The 11,175-nt window shown below is 44.7% G+C and overlaps 1 long non-coding RNA gene across 4 annotated transcripts in view; it reads right to left on the bottom strand.

The window, feature by feature from the left end:
- LOC101936424 (uncharacterized) overlaps positions 1-11,175 on the bottom strand; it is a 62,264-nt gene that overhangs the window by 36,074 nt on the left and 15,015 nt on the right. The window contains exons 1-3 of one of the 4 annotated variants that reach the window (XR_010600935.1): positions 4,290-4,856; positions 3,233-3,363; positions 158-274 (exon numbers count right to left, since the gene is read on the bottom strand). This is a non-coding gene — a long non-coding RNA (uncharacterized LOC101936424). The other 3 variants (XR_010600936.1, XR_509981.3, XR_509982.4) reach the window with 3 other exon arrangements.

Genomic DNA, 11,175 nt, shown 5'->3' with positions numbered 1-11,175 from the left:
AAAACTCAGAACTGGATTTCAAAATACCACCATTTTTGATGGTTATTTAGATTTAGGGTTCTGGTTTGGCCCATTACAAAAGCAGAGACCATTTGCAAAACTCAGAGACAGGTGCAGAGCTTGATCATCATCACTCCAGGACATTTGGTTCTAGTACCTGTTAGTGGCTGATGGTGAGACAGCAGAATGACCTTGCAGGAGGTGGTCGATGGTCCACCCTGCTGTGGAAGGTAACTCTCTCTGGGCATGAGCACAGTTATTCCAAGATCGATCTCTGCATAAATTATATAAAAACAATCAGTATTTCTTAATACTAGTAAAACCATTCCATGAGCCAACATAAGTATCTATTGCTCTTTCCCAGCAAAAATTGTAGGGGGGCGGGAGGGCAGGAGAAACAATGGAATCAATTTCCCCTCTATAAACCAGGGCATCAATGCAACTCGGAATTGGCATTTTATATGGAAACCCTGTGATCAGGTACATCACCAGCCATAAGTATCAGCTATAGCTAACCACTGCGGCATACGTCCCAACGCCAGGCATCAAAGACTGGTAATCCCTGGCCACACCCATACCAACTACAAGAGAACGCAATGCACAGGGTTAAAAAAATCCTAAAGCAAGATGTGGTTTTCTCAATGGTTTGGGGGTGATTTCTGGTGGGTTGGGAAGGGGACAAAAATCTAGTATTTGGATGTTTTTAATAGATTTCTCCAACAAAACCATTTGCTGAAAGAACATAACCTCCTCACAGCATCAGCAAAGCTTCTGTCACAGAGCCCAACGCTGTATTTATACAACATGGAAATTAACAGCAGCAGCACTGCAGGCTCAGAATCTATTCTGCAAGCAACAACATGGCTAGCGGCGCTGTTGCCTCCATTTGGATTCCTCTGCTGCTTATGAGGGGTGAAAATGGTGGATGCCGATACCACTGCTGCTTTGGTTATGGTTACACACTATACTACCGACGTTGAATTTATGTCTCTATGAATCTCCGTTCTAAACCTCACCACTCCGCTCCACAAAGCGGAGACTCCCATCACCAACAAAACAGAATGCGTCACAGATGTAACACGACCATCAGCAAAACAAGTGCAGGAAGAAATCATGGCCGCCCGTTCAGAGCCCTGCTCAGATGCAAAAAAAAAAAAAAAACCCAACACTGGAATTTTCAAGGCCTGTGTTATCGGGGAGACCACACTGGACGATCGCGATGGTCCCTTCTGGCCTTGGAATCGAAGAAAAACATTAAGGTAATGCGTTCAAATGCATAACGCCGTCCATTGGAAGGTCTGAAAATGATTTACAACAGGGTCCCAAATTGTGACTCCTTGCATGGTAAACACTACTATGGAAATCAGTAAGGGTTTTGCTTGAGTAAAGACTAAATGATTCAGCTCATTAATGAACAAAGCTTCACAATACCCCTCTGAGGCAGGTATGATAAACTCCATTTTACAGAAGAGGAAGCCAAGGCACAAGGAGGTAAAGTGACATGACCAAGATCACACAAAAGCAAGTAAGTGGCAAAGCCAGGAATAGAAACCAAAATTCCTGACTCCTGTTCAGTGCTTAACCACTAGACCACTTTTGACCAATTGATTGTTCATACCTCTAACACACTTACATTAGTAACTCCAGCCACATGATCTGAATGAGTCAGTTTTCCCCATCACCCTATGGAAAAATACCATGCCTCTGCCACTGCCTTATTTCAGATGATCCTTTGAGTCCCATAGATTTAGCTGCAGCAGGTAAGCTCAATTCCCACATGAACATGTGTTTAGCAGTGCAACTAAACTTAAAGGTTAAAATAAGACAACAAAAATGAGTCACAAAGGCAAACATCTCTGTAAGCAGCTGAGAAATGAGAAAAGGAATAAAAATGAACCACTCTCCATGCCTGAATATGGGTGCTCAGAAAGGATGCTTGCTCTTTGTTGAGTGGAGGGGCTGCCAACTGTACCTCCTTCTCTAAATCCAATCCCCAGTGGAAACCCCAAACAGCATGACAAACACCATTATTGGGCACTGTATGTTGCAAGTTAATACGGAGCCCCCAGCAATGATAGGTGGGAAAACAAGGGGCACCCGTATACGTGACATTCAGCAAAATGGACTTAACCCACCAGTCTCCCAAGCAACAGCTCTTAACCCAGCTGCTGCCTTGTACAAATGCAACTGCAGTATTGTGCCTAGATACGTATATGTATTGTGTGCTCTGCAGTAAGATGAACAGACACATATTGTTACTGCCGTTCCGCTGCTCTGCGGACCTGGCACTGCAGGAAGCAAGGAGACTCCAAGGGAGCCAAATACACAGGGCGAGGGATCAGCGAGTCATCAGGGGCATTGGCAACCGCATTAAGAGAATTTTAAATTCACTGTGAACCTTGGAAGAGGGAGGAGAGGTGAAAAACGTAGAGATGGACACGAGAAGGGAAAGAGGGGAGCGGATCAGTTATCCCCTCTGGCTTATTGTTTTCCCTCCTCCTGTCTCCTACCACTTCTCCCTCTTTGGAAACGGTCTACTCCCTCCCTTTTACTGCCACAAGACATTGAGCTGGAGGCAAGAGAGCAAGGCAGGTGCTCTTTAAGACCTGATGAAATCAGCACTGGAAGGGTGTGCGCGCATGTATCTACATTATATAAAAATCAGGATGCACTTTAGGAGACAAACTACTATAAAAGAAATCAAGAAAGAGAACGCAATACATCTGATCTGGTTCTAAACCCAGCGATTGTTGCTAAATCACTATACTTGGCTCTTTAGATGTCGGTAAGTTATACATTAAATGCTTGTACCCCCATATTCTTGAAGTCACTTCACATGAAAAAGGGATAAGGAATAACTCGCCCTGCTGAATAATCAGGCAAGTTACTACTCCTCTGCAGAATCTGGATGGCTTCCTGAGCAAGAAGACCCAAGCTCAAATGATTTGTCCACAGAACGTCAGAGGAGAACTGAAATCTTCATTGTCGATCACTTCGAGGAGGCAAGGGAGGGTGAAAAGATAGCAAAATATAGTTATGAAAAAAAAATGTCTTCCTGTTTGTCTTGGCCTCCTTACCCTCTTTTCCAGGTCCCTCCCGGACCTGTGCTGTTGGTCAATAACAAGAACTTAATATCCTTAGAGGGAAGAGAAAGATACATAAAAGTCTATCACTTTCCTCTGGCCTGACTGACACGTCACTGTGGCTTATTTTGCAACAACAGGAAACTCACCTGTCACTGAAGTAATTCAAGCTACGAAATACTTGGTTCTGGCAGTGTTATTTGCATAAATAACATAACAAACCACCTCCAAGAGTTTGTCACATTCTTCCCTTGCTTTTTGTTACTTTGCATAACTGAAACTGCAAGAGAAAGAGAGAGATTTCAAATGCCTGCCTTAAAAAAAAAGGAAAAGAAGAGAAAACCCAGGTGATTTTAGTCACAAAGTGTTTGGAACTGATTTGAGGCAAGTGAAATCAACATTTAGATTTGACACCCTGCCCTCAGCCAATCCAAGAGAGCTTTTCACCTGCCATCACCCCTTCTACCAATAGGATCAAGTGTTTAGGCTCAGAACCCTCCCCAGCCAATCGTGTGCAAGCTCAGCCACTTAGTTAATGATGCAGCAGTACAGGGAAGACTATCACATGTGAGCTGGAAGGCTGCCAACATGGAGACACGGAGAGAGCAAGGTAAACAACTTTCCAACGCCAAAATGATGACATTTAATCCCTAAACCTTAGCTTCCCTTCTCGACTCATCCTTAACCCCTTTCTGCTAGTCTGGAAGCCTCTGAAAGGCGCTGTGTACCTGTCCCCCTGATGCTTTTAAAAACTGGACAACATGCCCTGCAATGATCACTGCGTCACCATTTACCACTTTCTGAACTACGCAGTGACAAACCTCCAAGCTTTAAAATGCAGAGTGTCTATTAATCCCTGCACCAAGCCCTGGCCGATGTGCCAGCCTTTAAATAAGTGGGAGGGAGGAATTTAAAAAAAAAAATTATTTAACGACAGCCTCTGCAAAGTTGTCATCTCCCCCCACGACCACCACCCCCAGCTGCCTAAGAGCACCACAGGCAAGAGCGACATTCGTACCACCTGTGCCATCGTTCCATTCAGAAAACGGCTCTGACGCAGAACAGTGCAGTAACATCCAGCCAAAATCATAATAAAACCACTCCGGGGTTTGAACTTAGAGGAGTGGGAGGGAGGGGGGCAGAAGAACCTGTAAATAAATAAAATAAGATGCAGTTCTAACCCAATCCCAATCAAAGGTTACGTACGTGGAAAAGACGGACCCCGAGCCGAAGACCTCTGCCCGTTAAACATCTGCGCAGTCCTTAGCCCTTCGCTCGCTCGCTGTGCAGCGCCGCAGAATAGAATGTTCCAGAATTTTCCTCACGTTAACCCTTCCGACGTCTGCCCACCCTCCCTCCCCGCGGGATTAAACGCATCGTGTCTCCAGCATCGTCAATGGGCGAACCCTCCAATATCAATTAAGCCAAAATAAATTTTTTAAAAATTAAGCTGGCCGGTTGCAGGAGCCCAGTCCATGATGTTATTACTTCTGTCTCTCTCTCTCTTGCTGCCTCTCTCTCTCCCCCCTTGCTGCAGCAGGGCTGTTGCTAGTAGACCTATCGAGGGAGCTTGCTCTCTCTCTCACACTCACTCTCTCTCTCAGAGCTCTGTGACGCAGCTCAAAATTCTCCAGGCTGCTCCCTGTGTTATAACAGCGGAACTGCAGCTTTCCCAGGAGAGCTGATGCCAACAATGCCAGGGCCAGTCAAATCAAGAAAGTCAGTCACTGCTGGACTCTGCACCTCTGCCCTTTTCTTGTTTTTATTAATGCTCCTCACCTCCGTTTTTTTGCTTTGGTTCCAAACCTCTCACGATTGCATCTTTTTCTCTGCTGCTTAGTCACACCTACTCGGTTAACTCTTTTGGGGTCGGTAGTCAGCAATGCAAATCTCGAACAAGTGCCACTGACAGCATGGACAACTTTGTGGTGGTTTTTCTTTTTAAAACCAAGGTAAATCCTCTCCCGTTCCTAAAAGAAAAAAAAAACAACAACATTCCAATGGCATATTAATGCTGTTTGATTAACTCTTTCAGGGATAGGAGACATGGTTTGACTTTGGGAAGTAACGCACTTCGGCCCAGAGCCCGCAAATGTTCACGCACGTGTTTAACTTTACGCACAATGGGACTTCAAAGGGACTACTCACTTGAGTAAAGCTATGTGTGTGTGTAAGCCTTTGTAAAACAGGGATGTAACCGGATGTCCCTGGATGGGTTTTTGGCAGCTGGGCTGAAACCTTGGACCTCTGGATCTGAAAGCATGAACCTCAACTGCCTGACCTAAAAGACCCAGCTGCCTTAGCCCAAAAGCTGTAGCAGATTCATCAACCTCGTGTGTTATAACAGCAGAACTCCTAGCCACTTGAGGGAGACAAAGAGACAAACTACGTAAGTGTGGGTTACTGTAAGTATTGGAAAATTGTAAGCTCTTCCCTTTCCATCCACACTGACTTCAAAAATGTGTTAACCAGATAAAATGAATGCTTGTGCCCAGAGTGAAGATTTTGAGGCTCATGACGACATTGCCTGGATCACCAGCACTACTAGCCACAGTCCAGGAATCTTCATAATAGCTAAAAACATCAGCACAGCCCTGTATGGGTTAGGCAAGCAAAACATTCCAGAGGGCTTGGACACAGCTCCTCAGGCAGCAGGCTGAAGGTTAACCCTAGTGAGTCATAGCTAGCTCCCATGTTCGGCAAAGAAAGTTGGACGCTCAGATTATTTATCTTCAAGAACTAGGGCAGTGGTTCTCAAACTTTTTTCTCGTGGACCACTTGAAAATTGCTGAGGGTCTCAGCGGACTACTTAATGATCTTTACAAATGTTGTTTGTACCATTAGCTAAATATTGTAAAGCGCTTTGGATAAAAGCACTATATATATAAAAAAAAAACGTAATTAACTTTTTTGTTCTATAAATAAAAGCACACAACTCATATTTTAGTATCAGTAGTCTTACCTTTCTAATACAAAGAATGTGCCCTCTCTCTTCCGCCGCAGCAGTCCCCGAGCTGGGGCTGGGAAGGGGGGCCGTCTCTCCCCAGCAGCTGCAGCCCTGGAGCTGGGGAAAGTCACCTCTTTCTCTGGCTGCCGCAGCCCTGCATGTCCCAAATTCCCCCTACCCCCTCTTCTCACCCCACTGCCCCTCATACCTACCACCTATTCCCCCCAAGGCCACCACCTCACCTTACAGGTGCATCTTCTCCAGGTCCAGACTCCTAATTAGTGGAGGCACACCTGCGCGGCTCCACTAATTAGGTGCGTGGCCCTTCATTCTCTCATGTGCAACTGCCCAGGAGCGCACCTTAGAAGGAACTATCCGCAGACCACCTGAACGGAGCTCGCAGACCACAGTTTGAGAACATCTGAACGAGGGAAACCCAGAGGAAGGCTAAGGCAGGTATAGCATTTGAGCAACCAGACAGCTGTGTGGATGCTAGTGAAAAGCCAACAGCATATGAAAGAATCTGCGCAAGAAAGAGCATCTGTATGGAAAAAAATAAATACAGGAGAACACCACAAAATTGATACACCTGCCATATTAATACCAGATTTCAGAATGGGCTGTGAGTTTGGGGTTTTCAGTACAGCTGAGGCTGAAATAACCAGTATTTTTTCCTTCAGAGTCTGAGCTATTTTGGGATTCCTCTGTACTATACTGAAAGTGACACCTGTTGCACGCAGACATGAACAAGAATAATTGCAAGGTCCCAATTTATAAAATAAAACTCTGCCAAAAGATGCAAGTCACAGGAACCATCTTATACTGGGGGAAAGACTTTGACTTGGAGTGAGGAGCATTGCCCCTCCAGATCACCAAACTACCAGAAGCCAATACAAGAAATACAGATGGTGTGTTATAACTGCTATAAAGAAAACGTGAGTATCCCGAGCTTTGTAGTGACCCAGCAAGGTCACTTTCCATCAATTGGATGCAATGAAACGTGGCTGCATGCGTACAGACGGACACATGGTCACCTGTGGAGATTAAGCCTAAGACGTTCATCACCAAAGCCACAAGTTTCTGCCACTTGAGCTAAAGGAGATGAAAGCAAGCAGCCGGTAATACAGCGGCGTGAACCAGCCACTTGAAAGAAACATTGTCACATGGATGTTATCGCCAGCGGTATGATTTATTACACAGAAAATACCTCACACAGCTTGCTAGGCTGGTTCCATCTACCCTTACATGTCTCATGAACCCCACTAACTTCCAAGGTCAGACCCTGATTTCTTCACTCTCACTGCATCCCGCTGATTTAGAATAGCACCAGTAGTGTGCCATGTACTATGCAGATACGCAAGAAGAAAAAATCCCTGACCCAAAGCCCTTAGAATTACTATTTATTCTGTGGTAATGCCTAGAGGCCCCATCAAAATACAGATCCCATTGGGCTAAGTACTGTATTGAACAGATCAAGGAAAAGGACAGGGGAGCAGCAGAAAGAAGGGCACTATTGTACTGCTCTTAGCACCCATTTGGTCAGTGCCATAGTGTTTAAAAGGTGGGGATGGGGGGGGGAGTGGAGTTTTGACATATTTTTTAGGATTTATTTGGGGTGGGGAGAGAGGTTGGCTTTCTTTTATTTGTGTTTCCACAGAAAAAAATCATTTATTTTAAAATAACCAAACATGGAACATTTCTGGCACATTGCCAGAACATAATTATTTATATTCTGGAGGCCCCAAGCAGGGATCAGGGCCCCAGGGTCTGGGTGCTGTACAGACACGGATAAAGGAACCCCGAAGAGCTTGCAATTCAACTGAAATTCAACTGCATGATCTGATGACTGTACCCTCATCATCCCTCCTCATTCCTTCTGATTGCTCCAGCCCCTGTTGCTTCTTTTTTTTTCAGTTGAATTGCAAGCTCTTCGGGGTTCCTTTATCCGTGTCTGTACAGCACCCAGACCCTGGGGCCCTGATCCCTGCTTGGGGCCTCCAGGTACTACCAGAATATAAATAATTATGTTCTGGCAATGTGCCAGAAATGTTCCATAACCGGGGCTGGAGCAATCAGAAGGAATGAGGAGGGATGATGAGGATACAGTCATCAGATCATGCAGTTAGGCATGTTAGCTACCACACTATTGGATGCTTACAAGGTTTGGGGTTTTTTTTGTAAATATAAGCAAGCAAACAAATATCAGGACTCCCTACTGGCCATCTACCTAGCTGTTATTAGCTGGCAAATTTCCACTGGCATCATGGTAGAAGTAGAGTGGTGCCTTTTATCAGTAAATCTGGCAAGTGCAGGATTAAACTTTCTATGCTAATTCATCAAAAACGTTTCTGACATTTTAAATTCTTCCCCACCCTCTCCCATGTCATTTCCCTCCCCACCACCAAAGGGAACACGTTCTCAGCAGCAGTGGGCTTCCATAACTCCAGATTTCACACATGAACACTGAAGGATCCCATTCCAGTGGTATTGTGGGTGATATAAGAATCTAAATAAACCTGCTGTGCACTCTCTAAGAGAGGTCCTTGGTCTGATTTTAGCAAAACTCTGACTCAAGTGGTACAGTAGATGATTGCACAGGACTTTCATCTGACCACTAGCAAACCCTTAGCTCATATTACCTCTCGAGCACAGGAAACTACAATTATTAACATCAGGGCAAGTCCTGTTTAAAAGCCCAAGATCAAATCATCCAAAGGCCTAAGCAGTGCCAGACAAATTCCTGCCCAAGAATAAATGGAGAGTTGCAGCTGTTGTGTATGTACAACCTCATGACCTCAATCTCCGTGTCAATGACGTTGCAGCATGGTGCCTTGGGGAACAATCGGCAGTAAACTGAAGAAGCCAGAGATCAAAAGAGAATGGGGAAAAAACGTGCAACTTAATAACATTGCTTAGTACTGGTACGGCTCTTCCACTCTGCTGAGTGCTTTGCAAACATGAGCACCATTAAAATGTGCCAATTCAGGGCTACACAGTCATTGGCTAACTAGATCAAACTCTTTCAGAGGAAGATGCAAGAAAAAAGTTACGTGGGAAACAGTTTCCTTTCCCACAAAAATTTTTGAGAGTTCAAAAAAAGTTCCTGTCCTGAATCAGGACGAAACATCAAAATCTCAAAAATTTTCATGAACCGATTTTTTTTTTTTTTTAAATATAGTTCAGGTCAGATCAATTGAAATGTTTCGTTTTGATTTCAACCCGCCTTCCTTTTTAAAAAAAAAAATATAAAACGAACAACCTAATCAGGTAAAGTGACCTTTCTTCACTTGAAACAGAAGCTGCCAGAACATTGTGGCTTTTAAAGGAAACGGATGGGAAATTATATACACACAGCGTCTTAAGACACTGTTTTAATGACAACAGAAGCATGGAGATGACCATGGAAACGTGCTATTCCAAAACATGGGTGGGTATTTACTTGAGCAAATACTGTCGTCTACAAGGAAACATTTATAATGGACTACTTTGTATTGTATTGTATTGTATTGTATTCCAAGGGGATGGTAGCCTAATCTGCAATTGGAAAGTTACCTGCACCTATTTTAGAAAAGTAGTGACTAGTAATGGGACAATATCCAAGAGTTAGGTTCAGATCAACTGAGAAGATCATATCAAAACTAGTTTGGTCTTGGAATGTCAGAGAAACTGGTTCCTGTAAGATTTCCAGTTACTCCTTCTGACCTATCTTAATCTGGGAGGAACGATACCACCTCTTTATCATCCCCATCCCAAGCCACATACACTGTTCTCTGTTAGGCTCACAGTATTTTATTTCTGTTCATGGTCATGGCTAACACCAGAAAGAACTGTCATGAACACAAATGTAAAAAAAACCCAAACAGACACACTTGCAAATACCCTTAAGGTCTTCATTCCATGCACCTGCTTGTGAGTGCACAACTAATTGCAACCACAACATCGACCCACACAATTTTGCATGCACCAATACTACATATGCACTGTTCCGTGTGTTTTAGGCACAGAGGGGAATGCATGACTCACAAAGATCTGCTCCAGTTCCCAGCTAGAAGACTAGATCCCAGAGGTTAAAATTTGGCCCTAGTTTAGAGAAAACACAGTCCTACAATTTACTCTATTAAATTTGAGCAACACAAACTGAAGACAACATTCTCTCTCTCTCCCTCCCTTTCAATGAGATGGTGATGCATTAACATGGAGGTCATTTCAGGGAAGAGTCCACCTCCCTGTGTTGGTGTTGTGTCCAATGGCACTTAGCATCTCAGGATAATAGCCCTGTTCATCATTCCACTTCACACCTGGCAGTGTTTTGTACTCTGTAGCAGTCAGTAAAGGAAGCCCTGCCAAGACGTTGGCATGTGTGGCCCTAGAGTACCCAGACCACTTCACACTCCACGGGACAATGAAAGGAAGCAGAAAGCCTTCCTGAGCAGGAGGGTATGCTAACCTCCAAATCTAAGGAGCCAATGGTGCTGAGACAAACATCATTATTTCAGCTATTAGCTGCTAAGAATAGAGCCCACAGAGGTGCTCTGAGCAACTGAGGTGCACTGCCAGCACAGTTGCAGGTAGCAGGAGTTGCAATGGAAGCACAGAAATAGTCATTCTCTGCACTCAGCAGGTTCACGAGTCATACACAAACCAGACAGCATGTGCCACTGGGCTGGACTCTCTGCTGAGGGCTGAGGGTCAGTGAGACAGCAGGGTTGTGCTGGGGAGCCTGCTTTCCACTAGGTAAACACCTCTCCTATAATAAAAAGCACGGGAGCCCTGACATACCTCCTCTCACCATGAGATTCCCACCTCCACCGTGCACTGTCCCGGCCCCACAGAGCAGAACGGTTCTCCCAAGGGAGATGTCTACTCCAGATATATCCAGCCCTTTCATACTACTCAGAGATGGGAGCTCCTCTCCCAGCCATGCATGTTCCTCACCTCTGGAGTTATGGTGTACCTGTCCTTCCTCCCACTGATAGAGCGAAGTGGGCAGAAAAGAAATTGCCCCCCATATACCCTGCTACACAGAAGAGAAGTGGAGGCTGTTCAAGAGCTGACCCTCTCCAAGCCCTGAAAAGAAGCATAAGGGGGCTGAAAAAATGGGTTTTTCATGAGAAGTGACTGTTTTCCGTGGAAAATTTTGATCTT

Source organism: Chrysemys picta, chromosome 4 (genome assembly GCF_011386835.1).
Source record: "Chrysemys picta bellii isolate R12L10 chromosome 4, ASM1138683v2, whole genome shotgun sequence".
NCBI classification, from domain to species: domain Eukaryota; kingdom Metazoa; phylum Chordata; order Testudines; family Emydidae; genus Chrysemys; species Chrysemys picta.
This window is presented reverse-complemented; position numbering and strand designations above follow the sequence as displayed.